Source organism: Homalodisca vitripennis, chromosome 1 (assembly GCF_021130785.1).
Source record: "Homalodisca vitripennis isolate AUS2020 chromosome 1, UT_GWSS_2.1, whole genome shotgun sequence".
Lineage (NCBI taxonomy): Eukaryota > Metazoa > Arthropoda > Insecta > Hemiptera > Cicadellidae > Homalodisca > Homalodisca vitripennis.
In genome coordinates this window covers 225,092,091-225,106,181 of record NC_060207.1, presented here as the reverse complement: position 1 = coordinate 225,106,181, position 14,091 = coordinate 225,092,091, and positions in this window count along the sequence as shown.

Sequence of the window (14,091 nt, the reverse complement as noted above, 5' to 3'; positions counted from 1 at the left end):
TACCGTTAAAGGAAATAAATAAATAAAACAAAAAACCAATATAGATTAACCTTTAAAGTTGATCGAAGCTTATATTAGACATACATCTTTTAAAACCATTGTCCCCGTGGATGAAAAACTTGTCCACCTAGTGCAATTAATAACTTTTATATCAAATATACACGCTAGAAAATACTGACACGTGTAAGAATCTACATTACTGTTAAGCTATACAGAGCGTAACAGTATAACGACAGAACTACGTTTTACTACATAAACTTGAACTGAAAATAAAACAACAATAAAACTATTTGTTATGTTGCAAACGTTGCTTAGTGTAGGTGTACTGGACAATATTAAACTCTTGCAAGCATTTTATGTAGCCATAATATTGTTGGTTGGCTCCACTGTATTTAATGTCACAATTGCTTGTGGCCCACTTAACGTTTCTTGTCATACAGACTGAAACTGTTAATCAGTCACAATACCGCAGGTTAATATTCCATTGATCAGTTTATTAGTTTTACAAATGCCTCCTAAACGTTATCCAGTTGGTTTAACTCAGTTGACAATTAATAAATTGGTTGCCGACCAATTCGTTCTTTGCTTCCACTAAAGATGATGATCGAACACTTCATAAAAAAGGAAATTATTTTAACCCCAATTACACCTCATAACTTATACAATCCACGGTCTAAAAACCATTTTATTGCTTGTTTCAAAAATTGATTTTTAAACCATTCTGAGTTTTTTTATTAATTACAATGATTTTTTTTCATACAGATAAACATGTGTAATTATTCTTTGCACGTGTTAGTATGTTAATTGCTAAAATGATATGTGATTGTAATAGTTTTCTTTAGAAACTTACTTAAAAAGTGATTTTGTCATTTCCATCACAAATACGCTTAAGGTCAATATAAAGATGTCAGCTAACGATCAGCTAAATAAGAGGACATGACATACAATGTGATCAACATCGATTTTACCTATCACTCCTTCTCTCAAAAGCAACAATATATGTCAATTCGTTAACGTCAACATTACAGGTACAGAATCCCAGAAACCACTCAATAAGTTCGTGAGAATCTAGATGGAAGCAATATAAAAATTATTTAAAACAAGCGATCGTCAGCATCAACATGTACACGTGTAGAATCTCAGTAGACAGTCATTACTGACAGGAGAATCTCAAGTGAAGCGATGTGATATCACTTATGTAAAACGCGCGGGTGCCAGCATCAACATTTACACGTGTAGAATCTCAGTAGACAGTCATTACTGACAGGAGAATCTCAAGTGAAGCGATGTGATATCACTTATGTAAAACGCGCGGGTGCCAGCATCAACATTTACACGTGTAGAATCTCAGTAGACAGTCATTACTGACAGGAGAATCTCAAGTGAAGCGATGTGATATCACTTATGTAAAACGCGCGGGTGCCAGCATCAACATTTACACGTGTAGAATCTCAGTAGACAGTCATTACTGACAGGAGAATCTCAAGTGAAGCGATGTGATATCACTTATGTAAAACGCGCGGGTGCCAGCATCAACATTTACACGTGTAGAATCTCAGTAGACAGTCATTACTGACAGGAGAATCTCAAGTGAAGCGATGTGATATCACTTATGTAAAACGCGCGGGTGCCAGCATCAACATTTACACGTGTAGAATCTCAGTAGACAGTCTTTACTGACAGGAGAATCTCAAGCGAAGCGATGTGATATCGCTTATGTAAAACACGCAGGTGCCAGCATCAACATTGACATGTGTGGAATCTCGCCTTCGGTGCGTTCCTGGCTGAGTTAACTACATTGACGAGTGTCGGAATAACTTTAGCTATGAATTATTCGCTTACTGTTCACTACTGGGAACGTGTGGTACGTTTTAAAATTGCTTTACGAAGCTTTACGTATTGGTTATTGAAGTCCAATAAAATCGTTACATTAAAACACAAAGAAAATAATTTCAATAGTAATACTTGTGAAACTGTAATTGGAAGAAGTTGAAGGAAGGTAAAAGGTCGCAGCAATCCATATTTGTTGAAGCGAGACGAGGTAAATTATGTTAAAAGTTAACTCGGAGCTTTAATCAGTTTATTTATTGGAAGTTCGCTCCAACAGCTTTAAACAGCTGCAATATATTTACTCTGCCACTACAGCTATCTGAATTTAAAGATCCCTAGATACTACCAGTCTTGCGAATAAAATACTTATTAATTTATGTAATTTGCTAATTTATCTGGGAATATCTATTTTGCCTAGTAAAAAAAAACACACACACACACATGTTATTTCAATAAATAAAACAATATTTGTACAATAACTACACAACCTACATCTCCACGATTTCCACAAAAGTTGGTGTTAGTTGCTCTTGGCTACTGATTAGCATTCCAGGTTGAATAACTTAGTATAGGAGCAAGGAAAAACAAATATCTCCTGAAACAAGAACAATAAAGGTTAACAGAGTTTTAAAAACTAAACAGCAATATCTGATATGTTACAGCCAAAGTAATTAATCCGGCTATTAAATGTAATATCCAGTAGTTACGTGTAATAGCTGGTTATTTTGGTCAAAGTGATTATTAATGCTCTATTTATCACTTGATCCAGCCGTTACGCTGACTAAGGTTGGTCATAGCGAATAACTGTGCTTTATTTATTACTTTATCCATTCATTAATAACACCAATTAATTATCTTTTAACCTAACCTAAATAAACCTAAACTACCTAATCTATTTTCCTAGGACAATTATTAGTTTAGTCATTACTAAGTCATTATATTATCAAATTGACTAGTCAGTTTGGCATAATGGCATGATATAGAAAGACACATCTAAAAAGCAGTCTCTCACCTCCTCTAGTGTATGCAGAACGGGTTGTGCAGTGTCATTGTTTGTGCTTCTTTCGATCGGACTTTGTCGAGTTCATTTCCAAACATTGATTAATTTCCCAATTGTGCGTGTGTGCTTAACCGTAGGATGTTTACGCCTAAATACGATTATAGATTTCGAGCATCTTAATTTTGTAACATATAAAGATGGCGAATATTTATGCTATGCTTTATAGTCATCCACTGTCAATAATAAACTCTAAAGAAAGCTCCCTTTCCATCCACCTGAGACAGCATGATTCCCGGTGCAGGAGAGAACTCAGGATGATGGCAAAGTATTTTTAACGTGGTGAAGGCAGTATCAGGAAAGTTCTTTCTTCTTAAAGATTACAACTCAGCTCTGCTTATTAATCGAGAACATGATTGTAGCTATTTTCGTACACTGAGGTCCGCAGTATTATTTCAGTTATTTCTGAGGTCCGAAGCTGGAGCTGCTCCACCTATTTTTCATTTATTTTCCTAGATGGGAGTCTGCCCAAGCACTCACTTCTATGATCCTCTATAGCAATGGTATCTTATTCAATAATACAATAAAAGCTATTTTAGTCTAATGAAATTTACAGACACCAACTGGAAAACTATGATATTAAAATTAAAATAGATGCAAAATAGTATTTGTTTTATTTCATAAATGTATCGTAATTTCCTTTGGTCGAATGCTAGTGTCTAAAGATACCTGTTTTAAAATTGGAGTCCGATCTTCTTTTAAGATTTTCAATAAACGAAGAATAAAAAATGTACCACGACAGCCGTAAACTGAATAATCCATACTAGACAAGTATGGGTACTCCCAATCATCCAGTGCTAGTGTACTGACAGTAAACCCGTTGTATTGGGTTTCGAAATTCAGATATTGGTAGCTTACTGAAAGCCGCTTTCCTTTGTTTTGTTTTAATTGTTTCTATGTAAAATAAAACATTGGAAAATTGAGTAAATATTGTTCTTGTTTGTATGTTTATGTCCTTTCTTATGTTTATTTATTTTATATACAAAAATACGGATACATTGTTTTTAAAAGATATTTAAGATAGTGTAGATATTTCTAAATGGTAAATATAAAAATCTAATATTATTAAGAATATAAATGTGAAAGTTTGTAGAGAATGATGTTTGGATTTTGATACCCAATCACATGAAACCTCTATAGCGTATTTAGACAAAATCATGCATGGATATTATTTGGAATAATACAATGACATATTTTATACATAAATAGTACTCGGTATAAGCTATTTATTATAGAATAGAAGCTATATATCTGTCGTAGTGTACTGAAAATAGTTGTGATAGTAGTGGAGCAGGTGGACACACGTGTATTATCTGGCTTTTACTATAGATGGCAGAAGTGAAGAATGCAAACCATTTAGTTCATTTTGGATGTTCAAAATTAGTTTCCTTCTATGCTTTGGAAATGTGGAACCGCATATTTCCAGTAGCTAAAGGAACAAAAATGAAGGTACAAGACACAAATACGACTCAACAAATAATTCGCTCTGCGACTTCAACTTGAAACAAACGAGCGCTATGAGTTCCTGAGCACAGCAAATGGAATCAAATATTAATGCACAAGACACAAAGAGATATTTATTGCAGAAAACCAATGAGGGAGCAGTGGGTAAATTTTGCTATACATGATCTCTAACAGATCCAAGAAAATATGATACAGCGAACAGATATTGAAAAGCAAGGACGTACAGACTATCAGTTTTACACCTATTGATTCCTTTGAAGGACTAATGTCGGGGGATCAAGCAAATACATCTATCTGAATGGGCTACAAAGTAGGCACTCATTTTAATTTTGAGATTGCATTTCATGGTTAAAAAAGTCTCGGATTTTACTGTGTGCTTGCACATTATCCTGAGAATGGTTTACCGTATGATGGAATATCCGGAAGTGTTTTATCACTGAATCGAAGTAGATTACAAGCGCTGGAAATAGGCTTCTTAACTAAACTGTGGTTTCTTGATCAGAGCAACAGGCCGAGTACGTGTTTAGTACTTTATTTTTGAAATTCCTTTGCACCATTAGGTTACAACTGTGAGAAGGTTCTTAATGATTTAAAAACATTTGTCACTGGTTTTCTCTGGAAAACAATATTTTTACATTGTTAAAAGAATAGGTTTAACAACTGTCTTCCAAAGTAAGTATTTTCCATTAGAATTGAAGATACGTGAAATTTTACAACCGTTAAAAAGAATTAATTAAGGAATTATCACTTAGCATTTTTCGCAAGAAAATCCTCAATTAGCGCAAGTTAATCGTTTTCTGATCGTATAATGCTGTCTGTTCGGAGGAAGAGGAGAGATTCCAGTCCTCGAAACGTCCTGTTTCTTCTATTATAACTCGTACAAAAATGTGCTGATCTATCATTCCAAATATATTGCTGAAAATTTATTTTTACTTTTTGTTCTATATTTTCATAAGTAATTTGGCTCATGACTTATTTTTTCTTCTTGTTTATTTCCATAATTCAAAAGAACTCAACCAATATTAATAGGTTAAGGTCCATAAAATTATTTGTAAGTCTTAGCACTTAAAATCAGAAAACTATTGAATTCATTTACCTACGTTATGAAAATTATTGTGATAAAGGAAGAAAATATATCATATTAGTAAACTTTAATTGTTCGTAAATATTTATTTTCGAAGGCGCTCGCCATTTTTATGGAATACTGTCCTGAAATGTTTAAGAGTAGTAGTAATAACAATAATAATATAATATTTAAGAAGCACTAGCAATATAAACAACAGATGATGAGATAACGTGGTGGTCTATCGAACAAACAATAAAAAACATACAATAACAGTTTATAAATAATAAAGTTTAGATCGGAAACGGTTCAGTAAAATTCCCTTGTATCGGAGACTGGTCCGTTCATTCTCGTAAAATTATCTGACTTAATCTTAATTTCAATGTAATGGAAAATAAATTGAACCATATGAGTTGAATGAATAACCTAATTAACGTACACTGCGATCCACTCAACCTTATGTTGTAAATGGTAGCTAAGGGTAGATGTATGGAGACAGAACTATCTGACTGTGTGAAGAGTCAGTTTATATTGGTTGCCCCAGGGCGAGTGTAATGACGACCTGATGAAATCACGAGAAAGACCACCAGTGTGTGAAAATGTGGGAATTAAACCGCTCGCGGCTTGCTGTGATGTGGCAGTTATGTCCTGCACTGATAACGATCTGCAGCTAATAACAGTACAACTAGTTATCATCATCATCATATTCATCATTCAATCATTACAAGTTTAACCAATTCTACTTAAGACTTACTGTAAAATAATGTCCTCATTTCCCTGTATAAAACAGCAAATATTTATACATTTGATATACTTGTTACAAATAAGGAAATAAATAGCATCTCTTAATCGAAACCATAAGTATTGAAATGTCTTTTTATTGCATACAATAAGTATTGTGTATCAAGAACAACAAATTTTAATTTCGGAATCTATTGAAATACACGATTAAAAATACGTGTTTCTATGTTTCTTTGTTATTTTAGGGTCCGCTTAGCCAAGTTTTAATCATATTTTTAATGTTTATCTGTTTATTGTATCACTTAAGTTCTGAAGCGATTTAACCTTTGAATTGTTCATTTTTTGTTCTGATAATTTTTTTCATTTAACATTAAAACCGAAAAAAGTATTTTATTTCCAATAGACATCTTACAATGAAGAATTAAATAGTTTGTTATTACTTTTTTTTCTCTTAAAACCATATACTGACTGGAATAGTTCGGAAGTCACCTTTAATAGTGAAACGAAAGAGTTTCCCCATACTAAAAATTCCTATACTTCATTGGCTCTTAAGCAGTTGGCTCCAATCCAAAGCCTTTAAGGGGGCTTCTTAGCTTCAACTTTGCCTTTAAAAAAAGACATTGAAGTTTTTACTTTGTTTTAAAAGGTTTTTTGTTTTTTATGTATAGCTAATATGTGTTTCAGATTTGAGTTGAATCTAGCAACAATAGTGGAGCATAAACGAGGTTAAAATGTACAAAGAAATACTTAGTGCTCACTCCCCCCTATGACCTTTTTAATATTCTAAAGTAAAAGTATACTGAAAATTACTCTATCAACAAACATATTGAAAAAAGAGGGGTCACAATAGTTTTACTACAGTCCAGTCGCCGAGTTAAACGAATTACTGGAATTGCAGAATTGTTTGTATTTATGGACCAGCCAACAAAGAGTTCCAGTGAACTGAGACTCGAGAATAATAATGCCCGTCCCACTTAAAATTTTAGATTCAAACTCATTATTTTTTGTTTATATAATCATTTTTTGTTTTAACCTAAATATCCCACCCTATTTAACCATTTGGGTTCCCTTGGGAAAATATGCTTTTACGGTGGTTCTAACATACAAAAGCTGTTTCATCTATAAAGTTTGTATGTTAGTTTTTCTTTGGACACTTCAGAGAAAAAATTCCTAAGGATTTTCTTAGGTAAGTAAGTTAGCCAGTCTGAACTGTGATGCATTTGTCCATTTAACAACCCAATGTGACTAGTAAAGTATAGCTTAAGTATGTGTATTTTATAAATTAAAAATTTTACTGAATTTAATCTATTATATTTATTACTTAGAAATGAATAAAGTTCAATCGTCTAAATAGTTTATATAGCATTCCGTTATATATTAGTCAAAAACATTACTTAATCAAAACTTTTTCATTTTATTAAGTAAAGGAAACATTAAAACTAAAGTCTATTTAAAAGCAAACTTGGAAAAGGTCCTGAAATGCTTAATGGTAATGTATATTACAACTCTAAATAAACTTAATTATTAAAATTAATTAAATGAAATAGTAAAAAAGTTCTTTCCACACTTCAAGTTAGTTATCAAGATTGAAACATTTACAGATCAGTAAGGTACGCCGGCATGTATCGATTGGTCAAGGTCAAGGTCATTACACTACCTGTCCTTTTGGCTCGTTAGTACCGCTCTGACTCCTATCTTGTGATATTTTTAGCTCTCTATCAAGCATTAATGATAGAATGCTCAAGAAGTTTTGTATTTAACTTATCGCTACCATCCCAAGGGATGATTTTCGTTTGGCATTATCGTTTCGTCAATCGGTACGCCTACCAGTTTATTTAAAGAGGTTTAATTTTTAATATTTCTGTCCTTCCGAAACTTATAACAAACACTGGAGGCCTCTGAATGGATGGCTTCCGTTTAGTTACAAACTACCCATATTCCTTCATAAACGTATAAACAGTCAATGATACAGGATATGCAAATAGATCTGGTGCGACAAGATGTAGAAATTAAAGTTAAGAGGAAAATGGTTTTTAACCTATACGAATACAGTAATATGCCTTACCACAGTGTTGAACAAACATTAACATTCCAAACTAATGAATATTCAATTTGACATTTCAAGATGACAGCCACAACCAACAGTTATGATACATTATAAAAAGTTTCTTTATAAATTACTATGGTAAAACAATTTATGGAGCACTATTTATTTCAGTAAATCATTTATTTTAATACGGCTACTATCGTCTAGAATAAGTACACACCAATTTTGTCAGTAACTTATTTGAAAATAAATAACGCTTCTCTGCATATTTTCCACTATAAAGTGTAAACGCCAGGTGTTGTACAGTAAGCAGATATTTACCTGAAAAGCTACACTATTGCTATCGTCAATAAGTTAGGATGGAGGGAAGACAGCTTACGTAGACAATATTACACAGCCAGGAGCATAGATTTTTGGCTGACGATGCTCTTTAAAAATCTTTTATTGATAACTATCACTAGGTAATGTTTCTCACTGTGACATCAATATACTGCTAGTAGGATTACGCTGTTTACGTATAAAACATTACACAACTATGAGCATAACGAGTTATTCAGCTGACGGGGGCTCAGACATGCTGACGGTGCTCCTGACAAGCTTTTACCGATAATTGTCACTACGTAATGTTTCTTAGGGTGACATCAATATTCTGCTAGCAGTTGTATCCAGCTTACGTATACAATAATAAACTGTCAAGAAATAACGAGCTGTTCTCCTGACGAGGGTTTATGTATGCTAATGGTGCTCCTGACACGTTTTTACCGATAACTGTTACTACGTAATGTTTCTTAGGGTGACATCAATATTCTGCTAGCAGTTGTATCCAGCTTACGTATACAATAATAAACTGTCAAGAAATAACGAGCTGTTCTCCTGACGAGGGTTTATGTATGCTGATGGTGCTCCTGACACGTTTTTACCGATAACTGTTACTACGTAATGTTTCTTATGGTGACATAAATATTCTGCTAGCAGTAGTATCCGGCTTACATAGACAATATTAAACTGCCACGGCCAAGAAATAACGAGCTGTTCGGCTGACGAGGGTTTAAGTATGCTGATAGTGCTCCTGACAAGCTTTTACCGATAACTGTCACTACATAATGATTCTTAGGGTGACATCAATATTCTCTTAGCAGTAGTATCCGGCTTACGTAGACAATATTAAACTGCCACGGCCAAGAAATAACGAGCTGTTCGGCTGACAAGGGTTTATATATGCTGATAGTACTCCTGACAAGTTTTACCGATAACTGTCACTACATAATGATTCTTAGGGTGACATCAATATTCTCTTAGCAGTAGTATCCAGCTTACGTAGACAATATTAAAATACCAAGAAATAACGAGCTGTTCGGCTGACGAGGGTTTATATATGCTGATAGTGCTCCTGACAAGCTTTTACCGATAACTATTACTACGTAATGTTTCTTAAGGTGACATAAATATTCTGCTAGTAGTATTAAAGTACTTAATTTGTTTATCGTAACACAAGAAATTATCTATAATTATGTGCGATTGATGTTATTAAATTAATTATTACAAAGATTATATAGTTTTACTAAAAAATAAATTATGATATAGTTATTTACAGAATTTAAATCACAAAACACCCTCTTATAAATTTCTATATGGAATGAATAACTAATATTCTTTCCACAACTAATTTGATCAATTACACGATCTTATAAACTACGTACCTAAATAGCAGATAATTAAATAAAAAAACTCAATACGCTCATTTAAACCTGCGTTGCTTGCATTATCAGTTAAAAGGGAGTTCAAAGATTAAGTCAGAATTGAAGCGCTTAGGGCTTTTATGATTAAAATTTTGAATGGAAGAAAGAAATATTACCAGAGGCAGTAAATTCCAATAAAAGGAAAATGAAAATCTTCCATATAAAATTTGCTCTTAATCAAAATAACACGTATTTTTTCTTACCATATGCCAATTGCCCGAAAAATAATGAGTTATTTAGCAATGATTTACTACTGGAGAAAAGTTCGGTATAGGTAAAGTTATGTTAATCCCTTATGTAGTAATTATTATGGTTTTGAGCGGCTAAAACACACAAAATTGCATGCGTGCGTTTTGTGTATCCTTGACCACAATTAGAGAGGTAAAGACTGGGTTGATGGGACTACGTTCATTAGAAAGTAATAGTGACTTGTATCAGAAATAAAGCTGTCATTGATGAATTTCATGTACCAGAGACCGATGAATGTATCACTAAAATCATTCATTAATAAATCTTAAACAGAAAATGTACGTGATATTCAAAGATATCAGGTATTCCACAAGGATCATTACTGGAATAACTAATATTCCTGAAAACTCAATGACATAACTAGTTCGATCATAACGGCTAGTTTATGCCTATTTACTGAAGACATGATGTTAATTTTCTGAGATGCCTCATGTGAATATTCATTATTATGAAATTTACACTTTCTGTAGATAAAAATAGATACATGTAAGTGGTACATAGCAATACACTCTATTTTATATAGCAAGGCTAGACTAACTTAAAATACACAATCTTAACACTCAGCCCAACGTAAATATTCGCGATTAACAAATATAAACTTACTATTGAGCCAAATTATATGGACCTATTTACAATTTAATCTTTAATTTATGGGGCTCATTTTGAACTGTTCGGAAAATACAATGATGTACATTTCTATTATCCAACTAGATAAGGAAACGGTTTTGTCGGAAGTGAGTTAGTTTTGCCTTGCAGACACAAAGTTTTTTAATATAGCCTCACAACCAACAACACGAGCCTGGTTCAGTTCAATACATTCAGCTTACCTTTAAATTCAATAACCACACACCCTCGTTTATTCTTTTTGTTCTTCCTAGAATTTTAATCATTGAGGATTGATTTAACTTAATTATGTTCTGCACATTCAGATTTTTATGTTTGTGTAGTTAGGGAACATTTTTATTAAAATAAGTCAATAACCAAAAAAATCTATTAAAAACAAAATCGTATACACATGACATAGCTATAGCGGAAAGGGATGTTGTAAAATGAATATTGAGTGTAACCTTATTTCACCTTCTGCTTTCTCCTAATGATGGCATTTCTGTTAACTACACAGCTCTCTTGTATTTTAGGTATGTTTGATAGCAAACGGATGTAATGAATTTGTTTTAAATGTCATCGTTACCGCATTTTCTGGATCCCTTCAGACAGGAGTGGACTCCACACTCCAGGAGTCAAGTCTGTGACACAATTTAGACGCAGCAAAAGGGAAAGGTGGAACATTAAATATATCTTAAATTTAATGCTTTACTGAAAATAGTTTAAACATTTTTGTAGAAATATTGTAAATTTTGAATCAACATGACATAAGCAACAAATCGGTTTATGTAAACACTATTGAGTTTTGTAAACACAATATTTTGGTACACAATGTTTGATTAAAACCGAATTTCGGATGGGAAATTTTCTAGTTTACTTATTAATAAAAATATACCAGTCAAAATACACATTTAACCATTTATAACTAAAAACAAACTGGTTTAACTGGTAAATACCAGATTTTTATAGTTTAGAAATATTTATAGTGACATTTATGTTATCAATGTAATAACATGAGACAAAAGTTAATAAATAGTAACACTTAACATGAATTAATGTGGTATTTTTACTAATTGAAATTCAGGGAAATATTTCCTCTGGTGTAAAAATTACAGAAGGAACAGATTTAGCCGTGATCAAATTAGTTTTCTTTCTTGTGCATGAAACATGTTCAGTTCACAGCTGAGAGCGCGGTGTCCAGTTATAACGCGAGCTGTGATGAACTTTTTTAATAACCCTCGAGCGGATTGAGAATCAACGAGAAGTTACACTTCTCTCGTTTGGAGGAAAAAACACTTCCATAAACGCCATTTGTTGTGTTTAAGTGTGAAATAGTCTTTAATCTACCTCAGATTCATCGAAAGAACAATGATTGTTTTCATCAAGAGAATACATTTTTCCTCTAAAATAATTAAATAGTCATAAAAACTATGATTCTTTATTACTTAAGTTTAATAGCCGTTTTTAATCACTTTTAATCGCCACACTTAGTATGTTATTATAGTATTTAACATGGGAACAATATATTTTATACAAATATCAGAGTATTCAATGAATTTCATTATATTCAGAAAATAAAATTTATTTTTATTAATGATAAAAAGCAAATATTTATCCATTTAAATTTGAAAAATTGAAATGTTTGTAGTTTAATTATTGTTACGCCGTTATAGTTGGAGAAATAATTTCAGAACCTTTAAGGTTCTAAATCTTAATTTTGAATTATTAGTTTATTAGCTTGTATTGGTTGTAATTGAACCCTAAGCACTAAATAGCACCTTTAAATAGTGACATCGCAATACAGAAATCAGAATATAATAAAAATATTAATTCTGTATTTTCAAATAAAAAAGCTAATTTTTTCAAATAATCATAAACGAACTAGTCTCAAGCAACTGAAAATTGAGAAATCGCAATTGAAGTGAATAATATTTTATAGGAAAATCAGACGAAGGAGGGAAGGTAAGTCGCAGTCAAGATGAGTTGAGAAATGACTGCCAATTTGCGAGCTTCTCAGATCATCTTCCAGATTTCCATCCCGCTAATCTAGGGCCTCAATTTGTCCGTTTGAAAGAGTTCTCGGTTCAATTTATTAGTTAAAAAAACTGCCTTAATTTTAAATTTAATATCAAAATCACTATATAATTGATTATTAAAAATGTTGGGATAACAAGTATTGTTGTTTGAGTACATACAGTTTAGTAGCTACAAAAACGTTCCTTACCATTTTTCGAACTGAGTCTTTCAGAGCATATTTCATTATCAATATGAATAATATAATTTTATGAAAGATAGATGAAACAACATAGGAACATACATTTGTATAAATTTGAATGTGTCAATATTCCATCCTTGAACTGAATTCTGAGGATTTCATAAATGTAACCGTTGGCGAGATAATGAACCTATCAACACGTTGAAACTTAACATAGACATACAATAATATTTAGAAATAAGAATAATTTGTCATTTAATAAGTGAATAATATCGATATCTTAATTTTGCAATTAAAGTAAGCAATTAGGCTTACAAGCAATTTTGAGAATTTGCCGGCCACAGAATATTTTGCTGCTTATTTTAAAATGCATTAACTTGAGAGTAATATGAATCGTAATCTTTTAAAGTTATATAGTTATATTTTGATTGCTATAAATAGATTTAAGCAACTACTTGAATTAATTATAAATTCCCAGTTTGTCCACTCTCTAAAGGTTTTATAGTGAATTGAACTATTAGTTTTAGTTTTAATAAATTCCTTGTAAATTTGTATTTTATTACAAGTTATTAACCGACTTAAATACGCAATAGATTTGCATGGACTATCGGATATTTATTATAAAAGGATTTTTGTGTTCTTAAGTTAACCCCACTAGCTGCCTTTGTTTACTAATATGTACATTTTTATGCTGTAAGCCAAGTAACTTTTGTCATCAACCCTTAGTAGCCGAGCCGTCAGTGGGCCCACCAAACACCCCAGGGACATAAGGCTCGAATTCAGAGTTGGGCAATGTATTTTTGTATTTAAAAAAATATTAATTTGAGTCAGATTTACGGTAATTTGATGATTTTTCCATGAAAGTGAATGTTTTATATAATACAAGACACAAAATTATAAAGAAGATCTGATTGAAGTGTTAAGTACCTCACTGATGGACTCATTATACTGAAGGGAATAGTTTATTTCTTGACTGATGAGTTAGAAAGATTTTGCATTTGGAATTCATTGATATAAGTAATTAATCTTACTATAACTCAACCAAGATTTATATGAAACAAATGCCAATTGAAGTTGTTATTT